An 8,211-nucleotide genomic window follows, 5' to 3' on the forward strand; every position below is an offset into this window, starting at 1 on the left:
CTTACAGTGTCCGACATCTCCCTTCACCCACTTTTCTGTTGTCCATCCCCTGAGGAGGTGGTTATATGTAGATCCTTGTAATCAGTTCCCCCTTTCTACCCCGTCTACCCGCCATCCTCCAGGGATCACCACTCTCACTCTCACCTTGTCCTGAAGGGATCATCTGGATTCCTTGTGTTTCTAGTTCCTATCTGTAACAGTGTACATCCTCTGATCAAGCCGGATTTGTAAAGTAGAATTGGGATCATGATAGTGGGGGAGAGAAAGCATTGAGGAAAGTTGTATATTTCATCGTTGCTACACTGCACATTGACTGGCTCGTCTCCTTCCTGCGACCCTTCTGTAAGGGGTTTCCAGTTGCCTACAGATGGGCTTTGGGACCCACTCTGCACTCCCCCTCATTCACAATGATATGATGTTTTCTTCTTTGATGCCTGATACCTGATCCCTTTGACACCTCGTGATCACACAGGCTGATGTGCTTCTTCCATGTGGGCTTTGTTGCTTCTGAGCTAGATGGCCGCTTGTTTACCTTTAGGTCTTTAAGACCCCAGACACTATATCTTTTGATAGATGGGCACCATCAGCTTTCTTCACATTTGCTTATGCACTCATTTGTCTTTAGCCATCATGTCGGGAAGGTGAGCATCATGGAATGCTAGCTAATAGAACAAAGTGTGTCTGTAAATATTGCTCCGATTCAATCAAGTAAATTTAAATGTTTCAACTAGTAGTCGTGAGTTGCATTAGTAGTCTATACAAACTTTTATCAGAGAATTTAAGTGAGTTTTTGTTGATGTTGCTTATTTCGTCTTAGCACAGTAATATTTTCTAATTTTGGTTTATCAGACATATTTAAATATTTTGTTATAATTCCATCTTTAATATAAGTCCATTAATGAAAATATCACAAGGTAATATGATTATCTTTTTATGTGTTTGTGTTCCGAAATGCTAAAGACTTTGGGGAGACAATATTATAGCAGAAACTGGATGGTTCACTGCCAAACCATTTTGATCTTAATCTTAGACATATAGCTCCTAGCCTATTTCTCAATTTTTACCTACAGTTAGGTGTGGCCACATAATTCAGTTCCAGATAAAACATTGGGAGTTGAAATAATACTCATGATATCTAGTCTTGGTCTAAAAATCTCATACATTATCCTCTAGCATTTGTGTCTCTAGCATGCTGTATATAAGTATGATTAGCATGAAATTCCATGTTAAAATGATAGTAAAACAAAAAGATAAAGAGACTCAGAGACACTCAAGAATCAAGGGTAATCATTTAATAAGAAATAAAACCATAATGCGTTTGAACAATTTTCTCAAAATAAAAAGTTAGCAAAATTTATTAGTAGGGGTCTAGATAGGAATGATTCTTATCCTTGTGAATCACAGGACACAACTACACAAGGCTTCACACAGGGATCAAGTGTTCCAAAGGACATTCTTCATTCCTGGTTCTTTTGTCTTGAGCATCATAAATTACTCCTTTCTGAATTGAGAGATGATGATAGCTAATGGGATGAGAAAACTGAGCACCTTCCATGTTAGCATTTCAGATGCCTTATTTGTGTGTGAAAGACTACAACTAGACTTACAAATGCAAGTTGTACAATTTATTTGGACACACACAAAACGAAATAACAAATGCATCAGTAAATAAAGATAGGCTGAACAAATTATAAATAAGTATATGTATACATTTAACTTCTCACATCCTATCATAGGAACTCATTCAGAGCAGAAACCTGGGACATGGTGGCAGAAATGCCAATGTTTTTTAATGTTAAGAAATCTGAATATTTTACAATTTCGGAGAAAAAAATTAAAATTCCTTAAATTTATCATATTGACTTAAGCATTCTTGTGTAATTTTTGAAGTGTTTTATTTGACTTAAGTGAAAGTTCACGCAGCTCATCATATATTTTACTTTCAACAGTTCATATACATTTTGTTTCAACTTTTCCATTGCAATCCTCTCAGTGCACCATCATTTACCATGCTTTCTCCCTGTCTCTACTTTCCATTCCACCTTCTTTCCTAGCCCACGTGTAAATACCACCTGTCTTGAGCATGGGGGTAAAGTCAAGAACAAATAAGGGTTAATGGTTACCATCTGAGTTCTAGTGAAGGGAAATTCCTTGGCCTGACACTCTTATCCATAATCTGTGTGATTACCACCAAATGTTTGGCTATCATCATACACATTGGTTGTGTGAAACTCTACTGGAGGATACTGGTCAATTGTGTGACACCACCAGGTATAAAGTAAGCCAGCCATGTCCAAAGCAGAAACAGAATCACACAACCAACAGGAGTGAAGTGCATCCGCACCTGAAATCTCTGCATGGAGAGGCATCAGAAGAGCCCAATCTGTGAGACAGAGTTGAGGAGCAGTGCTGAAACCATGAGGCAGAGTGATAGCCGTCCTGGTCTATGGAATGGGTACAGCTGACTGCTTTAGGCAGGAGGCTGGCTTGCAGAGTAGTGTGCCATTTGGCCACGTATCAGTGTTTGAGGTGCTTTGTTACTAACACCTGCCCAAAGAAGGACTGCATGCCAAAGAGGTCAACAGAGGGAGCAAGCAGACCAGGAACTATTTATAGGGCACCCTTATTTTCCTTTCAACTTTTTTCTCATGTCTATCTATATAAGTTAAGCAAAATAAACAATCCCAATAAGAAAACAATGGGACCAATGGTTCTGGGTAAGTTGATATGCAAACTCTAGTGATAAAAAAGAGTTTATTATTACTAATACAGAGATAATTAAAAATAGAACAAATAGGTACAGCAAAGATCATTTGCTCTAATGTCTTCTTTGAGTAGGTGACCTAGTGGGTTAGGCATTGGGATGCTAACCAAAAGGTAATCAGTTCAAAACCGCCAGCTGCTACATGGGAGAAAAGTGATGCTTTCTACTCCTGTGAAGTATAAGTCTGGAAAACACATAGAGGCAGTTCTTCCCTGTCCTACGGAGTCACTGTGAGTTGGATTCAACCTGATTGCAATGAGTTGAGTCTCGTCTTTGCAGCATTTATATTGATTATAAGGAAATATTTGTTTTGCTATTTATTTGATGTATGACTTCCCAACTAGATTATAAGCCATTTGGTGGCGAGATAAATCTGTTTTATTTATACATTCTCAGCAATTAACTTCATTTTTAACATTAATATAACTTACTCAATACATCCATATGAAGTGAGTGGATAAAACGTTAATTTGATTCTACTTAAATAAACAGAGATGAAAAATTAGTAGAAGCACTATTTTAAATATTACCAATCACACAAAAAGTTATATAAATTCAAGTGCATTTTCGAAGCAGCATGCTAATTTACTCTAGGAAAAATATAGCTATTTATCAAATTGAAAAACAAAATCTTTAAGTATTTTTAATGAAGATATTGTCATTCTGAACAAAAGTGACCTTTACATATTTTCTGTCAAAAGTCACAAGATTCTTTGTGACTCTGTCCTTTTCACTTCACATGAGAGGAAGAAAAACAGATGTTATTGAAATAGGCTTAAATAAATCTGAAGCCTTATAACAAATATGGTGGTCATGTTTGAGTTTGGCCCTTCAGTTAAGCATGCCAGGCATCAGGGGAACTTCAAAATCCTGAATCACCAAGGCAGACTGGCAAAGAATGCCATTTTTAATCACCTTAGGTCAGTTTATGAGCTTGGAGCACGATCAAACATCTAGCAATTCCCTGAGCAATTCAGGTACATATAGTTCCAAGCTCGTAAGGTTTTAACCTCAGTGTCACAGAATCAGAACAGAAAGGAAAATACTGCCATCTAAACAGAGAGTAGTGTTTCAGCCACACATCTCCCTTTTAAGAGCGCCTCTGGGTACTAGCGAGGGAGAACAATTGTCAGATATATAGCCCACCTAGGTAAAGCACTTTCAAATATACTTCATTTATTTATTTTAGGCCATTTTTTGGCTCAAAATCATGCAAAATTATTGTCTCTAGTTTCATTCTGCTCGTTTGAAATTGTCCAGATTTTGCGCTAAGAGTTTAAAGCCCCGGCGAAGAGCGAGGCCGAGGGAAAGCGTTTGAAGAGCTCTCGCAGCTGTGAAAACACAGGCCCCGGGCTGTGTGTGGAGTCACTTCAAACAGCTGCTTCAGGTGACTAAACACCTTGAGTCTCATTCATCAAGCCGTGTTTATACTGGCTGACAGAACAGACTTGGAGAATTAACTCAGAGAAAAAAGATGTACTACATACCAAGTATGGGAAAGGAGCCTCATTCTTTCAATGTGAAGCAAAGGAAAAAAAAATAACTTGAGCAACTTTAAAAGAAAACATACAGGACTGATTTTATTTTTGTTAATCTTCTGTGTGATACCATTTGCATCTTTACTATCAAAGGTAAAACAGACTGGCGGTTGGCCACTTTGGATTCTGTGAATACAGCAGATAAGGTAAAGACCTTTGCCCATGGAAAACCTTAAATCAATCCTCACCACGCTTCTCATTAATTATCAGTGAGAACCATATAGAAATCCTGGATCTAAGGAATGCATTTTCATTATTGTTTTACAAAGACGCTATCGCCTTTTTCCTTGCCTGGATTCACTACTTGATTGTAATACTGTCTCATCAGGGCTTGGCCATAGGCTTCATCACCCAGTATTAAAAAATACTTTCATCTCTTCTATTCAAAAAGGTGACATGATAATCTATTTCAAACCATGTAACTCTTTGCCTGGATCAAAAGAAGAATGAAGTAAAATGACACAAGTCAGTGTCAAGCAAAGTGTTGTTAGTTAAGTAAGCTTTAAATATTGAAAGCCAGTTTTAATATTTCCTTTTAATCTAGAAATATGCCAGTTGGTAATTTTTTCTTTATTGCATCAGAGTAGTAGTTCCTAGCAACATTTTATAGGGCTTCGATTCAGCACTAAGCAGAGAATCTGCAAAAGTTTCCATAATGACAATAGAGAAGGCAGGGTGGATGTTGCCACTTTTACAAAATATTGTTTACATTATGACACATTAAGAAAAAAGACCACTTTCATGGTCCAACTTGATAGTTTACTGATAATATTTACAGTATGACTTGTATTTTTATAATAATTTTTACTTCTCAAATTCTATGGTGTATAGAAGTCACCTGGAGATCTTGTATGTGATGTAGGTTTTGTGTCAACTTGGCTCTCCCTGATTCCAGCGGTTCAGCAGTGGAGGCCTCTCCTATGCGGTGATACATAGTAATGTAAACAGCTTCACTATGGAATCTGCTGTGAGCCCCAAAGCAGTAGTAAGAGTATTAGAGAAGAGTGCAGACTCCTTCTCAGGTCACCATCCTGTTGCAATTGAAAGGACGTGTTCTTGGGGGGGTCTGGCCTCTTCCTATTGAAGCAGACTCTGCAAATGCTTCCCTCTCTTCTTACTGGTCCAGAGCCTGCATGTGGATCATACCTGACTCTCTGTCTTTAAGTCAATTTTGACACAGAGTAACCTGATAGCATGGTTTAGAACTGCCCCATGTGGGTTTCTGAGAGTGTAACTCTTTATGGGAGAAGAAAGCCTCATTTTCCCCTGAGCAGCAGCTGGTGGTTTTGAAGTGCTGAGGTTACAGTCATCAATCCAATGCTAAGCACGATGCCTCCAGGCCATATGGCTCATAGACTTGCAATATTGTCTGCTACTCAGGTTCCTATGTGAGAAAAAAAAAGAGCTTGAATGGCAAGGTACTAAAAAGTAGAAGTCATAAAGATTAGAGCAATTATATATGCAACACTCCAGTCAATTTGTTCAATACCCTTTTAAAAGGTTCTGTTTTACCTTCCATCTTAGGGAGCATTATCTGTGCTCTTACACTCTTGCAAGTTACAAAGGTGTAACACCTGGAGCAGCAGAGGAAAAAGAAATCCAAGAAGCAAAGAAGCAACTGGCCTGTGAGACGAATACCTCCATGCACCAACACTTTCTCTAATATGAACGAAAAAGAAGAATGGTGCTTGCCATTAATATTGTAAGCATATTTTGTTATGCTATTAATATTTTAATAATGTTTTGATCTGTAATCCTGATGAAAAGTAATCCTAAATAGAAAGTGAAGAACTATGGAAGAGATATTTAAATTAAATTCCTCGTGAATACAGATATTCTGGGCCCATACTGGAACTGTACCTACCCTGAAGTCATATTTGAACCACAGAACAGTAAAATTTTTAAAAGTAAATAACTTCACACTTAAGTCCTGTTTTCTTTTTAGTAATTAGTTATATCACACCAAAGGGATAGTGGTCACTCTAAAGTATAGCTGAAAAGTTTAGGGGGCAGTAAATCTAAATTAAATCTAAATCAATGGAGATGAAACCAAAGATACAATCCTTAGAATGTGGACCGAATGTACAGAACGTAACTAATGTCACTGAACCCTATATATCCAAAGAAAATCAAAGCACTGCCCTGCAGCAAACTCTGACTCAAAAACAGTATATACAGGGCTGAAGGCTGTAAAGTTTTAAAAGATAGGATGTTTCAATGTTTATATTTTCATCAAAATTCAATTCAATTAAAAAGTCAAACTATTGCTAGCCATGAAGAATAGAGGAAAGAACAGTACTTTGGGGGGAAAACACGAAAAAGATTAATGGTTTCACTCCCATATATATGAGAATAAAATAAAACATGTTTTCCACAACTGCTAGGCAAGCCCACTGCCATTGAGTTGTTTGAAACTCACAGTGTCTCAACACAGTGTTTCCAAGCTGTACGTCTTGATAGAAGTAGACAGGTTCGTTTTTCCCTTACTGTTTGTAAAGAACAGCAAGTCTCTGACAAGTGACTTCTATTGATAAGACATTGACACCAACACATGGCTGTTACTCATTGAGGACACTGATGCTGATGGAGGGCCGATATTAGTGTTTGACCATCAGATGTGTGTGGATTCAGAAAATCATATGATGTACACCTTTGGTGGTAGAATTCCGACGTGCAACAGCAGTGTAGACAACAGCAGGGCCAGTGAGCCCCAGTTCAGTGGGCTGTTTGCTTTCACCTGTCAGTGTCATGCCTGGAAGCTTCTTCGAGAAGACTCCTGCAATGCTGGACTGGAGCACATCCAGTCTCAGATAGGACCTTCATGTTATTCCACTCCAAAAATCGTTGCCTGTATGTATTTGGTGGTCAACGGTCAAAGACCTATTTGATTGACTTCTTCAGTTATGATGTGGACTCTGTGTGATCCTGTCATTGGAGCCATCCCTGAGATTTTCTTGGGGTCACCTGATATTATGTCGACATGATCTGCACTCAGGAAAGACAAGTAAAAGAGGGATGAGAATGGCAGAATTTCTTTCTGGATTTATGGCATTGTGAGGAATAGGTGGTCTTGTGTGTATAAGAAAGATCAACCTGCAAAGGAAAATCCAAGTAAAAGTCTTCAGGAAGAAGAGCCATGCCCAAGATTTGCCCACCAGCTTGTATATGATGAGTTACATACACAAGGTTCATTATTTATTTGGTGGGAATCAAGGAAAATCCCGTTCTCCAAAGATGAGACTAGATGACTTCTGGTCACTGAAGTTGTGTAAACCATCAGAGGATTACTTGTTGCAGCATGGCAAGTACCTCATAAGAAAGCACAGGTTTGAAGAGGAGGCTCAAATGGATCTTCACAGTGCTCTGAAATATTTACAAAATGACCTTTATATAACTGTGGATCATTCAGACCCAAAAGAGACAAAAGAGTTTCATCTCCTAGCTTCAGTTCTCTTCAAATTTGGCTCCAACTTTACAGCTCTAGGCTTTCCGGATGCGGATCACACCCATGCTCAAAGAACTCAGCTCTTTGATACCTTAGTCAATTTCTTTCCTGATAGCATGATCCCCGCTAAAGGCAACATGGTGGACCTGGTCATGCTGTAGCTGAAGAGTCCCTGGACACAGAAGGGAACAACTGGTGTCTGTGGATCTCAGAGTTCTTGCCCAGATACGAGGTCACCATGTGTGAGGACCACAGCGAGTCCTAGAGAAGGTCTTAGTCACTACGCTTACCTGCTCTGCACCCTGGCTTCTCCCATGCCCTCCCCCGAACCCCCGGTCTCTCAATTAGCTAATAAAGTGAAATTGGAATATGTTCCATTAAAAAAAAAAAGCAGACAGGTTTGTTTTTCTCTTACAGAACTGCTTGTGAATTTCTCCACTGACCTTGCCATCTTAGCCGTCCAA

The 8,211-nt window shown here is 38.7% G+C and overlaps 1 pseudogene; it reads left to right on the forward strand.

Moving 5' to 3' along the window:
* Positions 1-2,707: 2,707 nt before the first annotated feature.
* Positions 2,708-7,908, forward strand: LOC142424034 (muskelin pseudogene; annotated as a pseudogene).
* Positions 7,909-8,211: the final 303 nt, after the last annotated feature.

The sequence above is a fragment of the Tenrec ecaudatus genome, chromosome 13 (genome assembly GCF_050624435.1).
Source record: "Tenrec ecaudatus isolate mTenEca1 chromosome 13, mTenEca1.hap1, whole genome shotgun sequence".
NCBI lineage: Eukaryota > Metazoa > Chordata > Mammalia > Afrosoricida > Tenrecidae > Tenrec > Tenrec ecaudatus.